General features: G+C 33.3%; 1 long non-coding RNA gene across 1 annotated transcript; it reads left to right on the plus strand.

Moving 5' to 3' along the window:
• Positions 1 to 4,470: 4,470 nt before the first annotated feature.
• LOC144567932 (uncharacterized) lies at positions 4,471 to 6,437 on the plus strand. The gene is made up of 4 exons (XR_013515560.1): positions 4,471 to 4,778; positions 4,985 to 5,136; positions 5,614 to 5,890; positions 6,194 to 6,437. It is a non-coding gene; the product is annotated as an uncharacterized LOC144567932 (long non-coding RNA).
• The last annotated feature ends 3,147 nt before the right edge of the window (positions 6,438 to 9,584 follow it).

A 9,584-nucleotide genomic window follows, 5' to 3' on the forward strand; every position in this document is an offset into this window, starting at 1 on the left:
TATATATAATTTATTATTTTCTGCATTTTGTACGACCTTCAATGCACAAAACGTAACGGAAGCTTCACCCAATTAAGGAGATATACAAACTTTGCCGTGTGGTTGCCGGCACTACTAGATTTTCTTTCAGAATAATGATTTGTGAAATATATATCATGATCAGTTGCTTCGCAATTCTCTAGACTACCTTTTCATGGTTAATTTGTGTAATTAAAAACTACCTGGTGCAAGCACAACTGCTTATACATGAAAATCTTCCAAACCAATTACAAAATACGTTACGAGTGAGGCTATGGTACTTAATTTGCAATGTGCGGATCATTCCGTGCATGAAATTTATATCTCCATTTTTAAAGTTCAAATAGTTGATTTCAACCGCTCAACTTTATTATCATCTAAAGATATATTTGGAGATCAAATTTAATATTTTTTGAAATATTTTTACTATTTTTTGTAGGTAAAAAATCACTACTTTCAGATGGTCCATAATTTTTAGATCAAGTGATTTTTTAATTGTTTCGAAAAATAGTAAAAAATTACAAAGTACCATAGCGGCATAGCCTCACTCAATAGTTACTTAAGAGGTCCCAGATAGTCCGCTGACTTTGGATCTATGATACTTTTCAAGTTATACACAGCGATCTAAAACTCGGAATTGGGTTACAAGTTGGATTAGATTATATATGTGCATTAATTGCTAGTAATCTGACCCTTTTGGGGATCCGTCAGATACAGATTAGATAGCATTTCTTAATTTGGTTGGATAGGATTTCAATATGAATATTACTAATTTGCGATTAGATTTTTGGCTCTAAATTTTACAAGCTGCTGCCTAACAAAATGCAGCCAGTATTCAAGCTGATTTAAACAGCTGTGTAGTACATTAATTATTTTTTTCGTACATATATATAAGAGCATTCTTTAAGGCATATTTAATATATATACCAGGATAATTTGCTTCGTTTTCATAAAGTAAATTGCATTTATTTAACGTAATGATCAATTTTGGAACTTATGATGAACATAAATGAACAATTACAATGGTTGCGACATCTTTTTATAATTTTGTTAAGTTTTAATACTTTCAGGCTTTCAGCCATGGTTCCGAAACTCGGAATCGGATTTTTGACCATGGAATTGGAATCGGATGAATCGGCCGGAATCAGAAGAATTGGATCGGTAACTCGGGTTTTTTTGGCAGAAGCTTGTTTTGTAGCCAAAAAGTAGAAAAAAATTGATAAAAATAATTTGCATACTTTTTAACACCGTGAAGAACAATGGCAACGGGTCAGAGCTGTCAGATTCTTGTTAAGATTCACACAAAGTTGATATGCACGAATCTTGAAGCAATACGTACTAATCTAACATGATTTTTTGGAATGATGATCAAAATATATCAAATTTCATTTTTTGTGAAACAAGAAATAATGAAGAAAGATTATAGACATCATTATCAAAAGGTTTAACCCACATTGAAATTTCTTAAAAAAAAAAAATTGTGTTAAAAAATAGGAAAAAAATTGTGAAAAAAATAATTTGTACAAAGTATTGCTAAGGTCATTTGGTCACCCCTAAAAAAAAAGAAAATAGAGAGTATATAGAAAATAAAAGAAACCAACAAAGAAAAAGGAAATAGTTAAAAAAAAAATCAGAAAACAATGAATAAATGGACGTAACCATTAACAAATGAAATGGAGAGGACAAAAGGAGAAAAAAGTTTGAATTAGATCGAAGCAGCTGGCAGAGAAAAGGAAAGGAAAAAGAGGGGGCTGAAAGCGGTTCACATTTTTAACAGCTGTGGCCCATCTAACAGACTCATGTTTCTCTGCGAACCGCGACCATGCAAGGTGAAGCACAACACTGTTTTCATCTCTCCCATTTATTCCGACAAATGGAGCCCACCCTAATAAGCCAATCAACGCCTGTGTACTTCTTAGCTTCTCACATCTGTTAAAGGGGTCCCATGGTTCATCCTATCGGTGTACATGCACCATGCCCATTTGCGATTGAAGACCCTTTCTTCTTCATCAGAAAACCATTTGAAAATCAGAAAAAATCGGAGAAATTTAGAACCAAATTCACCAAGAATCAAGTAGGTGAGAATCGGTCCAGGTAGAAGAGAATCGGCTCAACTCGGACTAAAACTCGGTTGACTCGGCTTGACTCGGACCAAAATCGGATAACTCGGCCGAGTCAAGCACTGTTCATCCGAGTTTTACTGAAAAACTCGCATACGCGCGAGACTCGGGTAAAACTCGGCCCGGTCCCGTCCGATTCCGAGTTGACTCGGAATCGGCCGATTTTCGGAACCATGCTTTCAGCTCCCCTCAGAAAATATATAATTTTGTTAAGTATATATATGTGACTATTAATTAAATCATCCCAACTGTATATTTGTTATATTGTTTGTTAGAAGACTTTTCAAGTTAAGAATATGCTCATTCATTAATTGTATAAGCAAGTCAAATGCATATCTTTAATATAAATTAAAGAGCAATAGGAGTCAGAAAGAAGAGCCTCTGATGCACCATTAGATCATTATTTGTTCTCCACTACAAAACATGGAGTTGTCTATTTTCTTCTTCCTTTTGGGTGTTCTCTCATGCTATGCACATGAAGCACAGACCACTCAATCCTTTACATCAATATCCTGCTTTGGAGATTCGTACACTGATACTGGTAACTTTCCAACCTTGGCTGCAGCTGCAGGGTGGCCTTGTGACAAATTTTTTCTAGAAGTTACTCGAGAGAGATGAAAAACAAATAAGAAGTTATGAACAAGGCTCACACAATTAATGCCCAAGAATTCTCAATAATAGATTGTGCATCTAACTCACCTTAATGGCAAAAACGAGAAAGCCACATGTAATCAATAATAGCACTTGAATTAATAAAATTGATAAGATTTGCAATTTAGTTCCTTAGGAAATTGAATATCAAAGTTTGTGTGATTAACAATCATTGTGTAATTTAATGTGTAATTTGGTATTAGATTTGATCCAGTACTACATTACTGATCACCAGTGTGTAACTAAGGAAACCCTCTGTATCCAAAACAAATAAAATAAAATAAGAGAAAAAACCCAAATCTATTATATGAATGGATTATCACGCATGAAAGCGTTGCTGCAGGACAGATTGATATGGAATCTTAAATCAAACATTTTAGTTCGAATGAGAATAATTCTTTTTATGAGTTATGTCGGTTACAGATAGATCATCAGCTGCATCATGGTTCTTACTGGATCAATTGTGTTGACCAAATGTGTTGATGGATGTAAACAAATATATCAAATTGTTACAATATTAATGGAATGGATGTCAACCTGTGTTACTCGGATACGGCTATTTAGTCGCCGTACCCGTATCGGATACCGATACACACCCGATATGGCCACGATACGTATCCGATACGCCAGCTGGCGTATCGGCTTACGTGGCGTATCCTATACAGTCCTCGATACGGCTTTGACTCGCCTGGATACGGATCAGACACATCTGAATACGGCTATGATACGGCTCTGCATAATCTAATCAAGTGTGCACCGCGTGTACACCAGCGGACAATACTCCAAGCCATAGACCGCACGTGGACCACCTGCCAAAAACCAATTTTTCTTACGCCAGGAGGATTCGAACCAAGGTTCTCAGGACCAATTAGCATTCCTCTTGACCACTAGGCTAATTCCCGTTTGTTACTAGAAATTAGTAGCTATTATATTTATTATATAGTTAGGCTATTGTATTTGTCCATAATTTTTTATATTTAATGTTATACTTGGACTTCAATATTATATTTACTGTATACAAGTGTTTTAATAATATAATTAAAATAATAAAAAACATATATATAATAGACGTATCGTATCTTTGATTTTTAAAAATTGCCGTATCGCCGTATCCGTATCGTATCCGATACGATACCCGTATCCGTATCCATGCAACATAGATGTCAACGGATCAAGCCTCAAGAACTATTTAAAGTTTTAAACTACAACATCCATTTTTTAATTTAATTACTTAAACTTGTTGTCTCTCAAGCCCACACTCATATATACAGCCAGTTTAATGAATATATTTTACTTATAATTTGTTATTGATTTAGAATACAACAAAGGCTTAAAAAACGGTTAAGGTTTTGCCTAAGAATAGGAAAAAAGAAGAATTATGGCTTTATTGTCAACTTGCCATAAAGTTGAAAAAAAGAGAAGGTAAAATCTGTAAAAGTGCATCTCAGGATATGTTAACTATCTCCAGCTTGTGTATCTCCAACAGACTAAATTTTGTTATGTACTTACAACACTTCCCACTCATGCAGCAGATAATTTTATATAGTTAGTACTAGGACTCTGAATAGACAATGCATTTAAGCTTCTATAGATGCATATACTAGTAATTTGAACTTGTAAGATTTCTTCATTATCAAAATCGAAGAGAGGTCCATATATTTAGCAACATATTAATAGAAATAAGATCTTCAAAATTATGAACTCTTTTGGGTTGATTTGCATATGTTTCTCACTTGCAACTTCTCTCTCTATCTCTCTCCCTAATGAATTTAGCTGAAGCATACGGTCTTCCTTATGTACCACCATACAAAGCATATAATGGAAGCTTCAACCAAGGAGCTAATTTTGCTGTCGGAGGCGCAACTGCTATAAATGTTGAATTATTCGAGGAGAAAGGCTTTGTAAAATTTAACATGATCCGTGATTCTCTAGACTACCAACTTGCATGGTTCGACGAACTAAAACCTTCCCTTTGCAACTCAACAGAAGGTATTAATTATACTCTCTCAAATTAAAGAAATTAAAATTTGATCTTATGGGGAGATTTCAAAGGCAGGCCAGTTTTCAAAAGTAAAAAAATAAGCCAATTCTGATTATAGGACAGTAACAGTTGTATGTTTTTTAAGCTGTTGTGTAACACACATCAATTAATCTATAATGTAACACACATCAATTAATCTATAAACATATGGCAGAATGCAAGCAGTATTTTAGTACAGCACTCTTTACTTTTGGTGAGTTTGGCGCAAACGACTATAGCTTTATGTTGTAAGCTGGAGTCAGTGTTCAAGAAGTGAGAAACACATACGTACCTCAAGTCGTTCAACTAATTTCAGCAGCTGTTGAGGTAATTACATCAGTGACTAGAATTAAGCATAATTTTACTAAGACATATATACATAACATAATACATGCAAAAAAAATTTCTTAGAAAAAGTAGCACAGAGTGCAACCTGTTTCAACTTTTCATGAAACGCCCTGAGTTTTGTACAAATCACACAATGTTCATGCATAGACTTAATTCACTCTTTACACAATGCACAAATGAGAAAACATAACATCCTGTACCAACCTAAACCTCAGAACAACCCGAGATCAAGCATAAAAAAATTTAGCCACAAAAAAAAATATTACAACCCATGCATATACAATAGAAAAGAAACATAACATTTTTCAGCAATAGCATCCACTTAGCGCCTCAGCGGCCTGTTGGAAGTATCATCAGAGCAACTTGAATTGTGAAAGCTCCCTCTACAGGCTGGTTTGAATAAATGATGATTGTTTGTTTGTTTGTTTGTTTTTTTCTAAAAATACTCTCCATTAGCAAGTAATCAGTGCTGGAGCAATAGCTGTGACTGTAGCTGGACAACTTCCGACGGGATGTGTGCCAATCATCCTAACACTTTTTCAAAGCTCTAACACAGGAGACTATGAGGCCAACACTGGATGTCTAAAAAAGTACAACGATTTGGCTTTCTATCACAATTTGCTACTTCGCCAAGAACTAATGCAGCTCAGGGGAAAGTATCCACATGTGAAGCTTAGTTACACCAACTATTATGATCCAGTCATCAATATGGTGAAATCTCCAAATCATTTTGGTATATCTCTTTCTTCGTTACACATCCAAATACAATTACCATATATATCATATATTGCATGTTTGTTTGTTTTTAAATTTTAATACAAATTTAGTTACTCATCCAAATCATTTATTTTTTTATTTTTTTTATCTTTTGGTCTTTTCTTCTATTGGGGTTATTTTCTCTGTCTTGTCAACAATTTTATTTGGTTTAAAAAAAAGTTAGAAAACATTTACCATGCTGGATTAAAAGTCGTAGCTCCTTCTATTTTCCTACTATATATATAGCATAGATGTTGATTAGTTTAGCTGGCTATTGTAGGTATAATTAACACACCTCTCCAAGTTTGCTGCGGAAAGGATGGCCCGTACAACTACAACACAACTGAGCTATGTGGCATGCCGGGCGTCAATGCATGTCAGACCCCATCAATGTATCTGCATTGGGATGGTGTCCATTTAACCGAGGCTGCTCATCGCTACATCGCAACAACTTGGCTCGACAGTCCTTATGCAGATCCACCGATAAGAGCTCCAAACAACTAAAATATAAGTGAGACGATTGCAAGAGATCAAGATCATGTAGAATTCGAAGGATCGATCGATGTTGCGACCACTATGTTATCAATTTGCACCAATGGTACTCCTAGAAGCATGCTCGTGTTGCATTTAGTTCTTCTAGAACCTAATATTTTGTTTTTCTCATTATTTTTGTCAATTCAAATGATTTGGTAGAAGTGATTTGTGTTTTTAATTCACGTATTAATTACTAAACTAATCAACTTAATTTTGCTATAAGGCTATGTGGACATTAATTCCATCTGTTTACACATAAAAGAATTTTTTTTGACTGGTAATCACTCGATTGAAATGATATGTTTCTATATTTAATCAGTATAATTTAATTCATGCTATGTTCTTATTGTATTATTTAGAATACATAAAAAAAGTACAATTAAATTTAGCATGTATTTACAAAAGGAAGCGTCTAATTGTCCACAGTTTTTTGTCCACCATTTGTCAACAGCTTTGACTTGCGCGAATACTGTAAAATTACTTCTACATGCTGTACAATTATACAATATATCACATAAAATATATCAGTTAATCACAAACATCTAGCAACTATTTGAAGTGATCCCATGATAGTTAGAAAAAAGTTTGCAACTTGCATAACAGGACAAAATAAATGTACTTTCAAACTGTACTTCCGGAAATTACAGTTATAGGAAGTTATTGGCAGTTAGAGTTAGTTATTAGCGGTTATTGGCAGTTAGAGTTAATTATTAGCGTCCGCACTGCGTTGAATCTTGTATACTGTAAAATTGAATCTTGTATACTGTAAAATTGAATCTTGTATACAGTAAAATTTTCAATTGAATCTTATATACTGTAAAATTGAATCTTCTACACAGTAAAATTTACAATTGAATCTTGTATACTGTAAAATTGAATCAGCAAAACTGTAAAATTAAATCTTGTATACAGTAGAACTTTCAATTGAATCTTGTATACTGTAAAAATTAAATTTTTTATGCAGTAAAATTTTCAATTGAATCTTGCATACTGTAAAATATATACTGTAAAATTGAATCTCGTATACTGTAAAATTTTCAAATAATACTGTAAATTTTCAATTGAATCTTGTATATTGTAAAAAGACAGTTAGATGGGAGTGGATAAGGTTGTGGACAAATGGTGGACAAAACCTAGTGGACAGAAACCTTTTCTCATATAATAAAGCAGATGAAATTTCAATCCGAATACATAAAAATTCACGAAATCCTACTTCTATTTCGATATTTTTTTTTTCTATTAATAAAAAATCGGAACAAAATTTCACCATGAGCAATTTTTATATGTTCTTTTTTTTTTTTAACAATTATCCCAAGATTATCCCAAAGATATTTACTCCTTTGATAAACCCAAAAGTTCAAAACCATTAACGGGAATAGAGGTTCTTAATAGCATAATAGTGCATATAATAATTTCCTGACAATATTGTCCCTGCTTTGATACGGTAAGCCCTACGTGGCAATATATAATAATATATCTTGTTGATGAATAGAGGTAGGGGTGTCAATGATACCCTTTTAGCCGTTTACCCAACCCGTACTGTATTTGATAAAGCGGGTATGGGTAATTTTTTTTTCATTAGCTTATTGGATATGGGTAAGAATTTTATTTCGTTAGATAAACGGATATGGATACGGGTAAATGTTATTTCGTACCCATAGAGTAATGGGTAATTATATAAAATAAATTATATCATAAGAATAATATTATGTTAAACATTTTACTTTTTATTTTAATGTTTTATTATTTAGTTAAGGAATTGAATTTGTTAGAAGAGATATTTGTGATTTTTATTTGTTTTTTGTATAATAAAAAATTATTACTTAGAATTAATTGTATATTTATATTTTAATTTTATATTAGTAATTGTCATTAAATATGTATAACATGATAAGTTTTGATGATTTATTTGTAAAAATAATAAAACTATTATATTTACATTATTCATTATTCACCTACTACCGTTTCGTTACCTACTAATTTTAACGGGTATGAGTAGGATAAAATAAAGCAACTTCTTAATGAATATGGATAGAATATGGATAAAGTCAATTCTTAGTGCGTATGAATATGAACACCCAACTGTATTGTATCCATTGACACCCCTAAATAGAGAGGTTCTGTAATTTTTTCTGTCGGTCCTCGGAGTTCGCATCTGCTGCTGGTAGCATAAATATTAATATCGTTTTAGATGGTCCGATAAAAATCGAACGCTCCAGAATACATCTGATATTTTGATCCGAAAGGACTCTTGTCTCATCTTAACTGTCGATTGATCGAGTTCGTATCGCTGAGATATCTCAAGTTTTGCGTGACCGACGTGTACGGTGCCTATTCGGGGATAGCATAGGGGGCAGTATTTGTACTTTGAAAATCGTGCAGAACGTATTTCCAGAAAACACTCAAAATTAAGTTTGAGATATCTCAAGAGGATGCGAATTCCTATTGATCGGACTGTTTCTGCACCACATTGGCAGCGGATGTGGACCAGACGACTAGTGGAGTAAAAAGTTTCGTCCGTTTGGGGAGATGAAAAGAGCAAGCACGAGTACAAATGGGGCCACGATTCCGGTATCTCTAGTGATGTTCGAGGGGCAGATTGATTGCGTTTTGGATCATTGACTTTTCATAGAATCAAGTTCGATCTGTTTCAGTTTTTTGGCAAGTTCTTCAGGTCGTGTCAGAGTTTTCCACTGATACATTGAGTTTGTAATAGTTTACTTATTGTGTTCATTTTCGAACTACAAAATCTGCAATAGATAATGTTTCCGTTCCTATAATTAATTTTCAATGTAGAAAGCAAAATATTCCAAAATACAGATAAATAATTATTAGATCTCAATTAACATGATGCTGACAGTGAACAAAGAAATTGAGTGGTTGAATTTATTTCCTTGTGGCAATGCATCTTTCAACAACATATTTAATTTAATTAATGATTTGCTTATATTGTGCCTCAATTACAATAATAAAGTATTTCTTCTTGGAGTAATTGTAGCTTTTATTTTTCGTTCTTTGCTTGTTTCTTGTACAGTGACTAGGAACTATGCATCTGTTGATATTTAAATAGGGTGCATCAATTTATGTCTTTTTCTTTTGCTTGATTAAGATTTCCGGTGACAAGTGCATGCTTATGA

The sequence above is a fragment of the Carex rostrata genome, chromosome 17 (assembly GCF_964058835.1).
Source record: "Carex rostrata chromosome 17, lpCarRost1.2, whole genome shotgun sequence".
NCBI lineage: Eukaryota > Viridiplantae > Streptophyta > Magnoliopsida > Poales > Cyperaceae > Carex > Carex rostrata.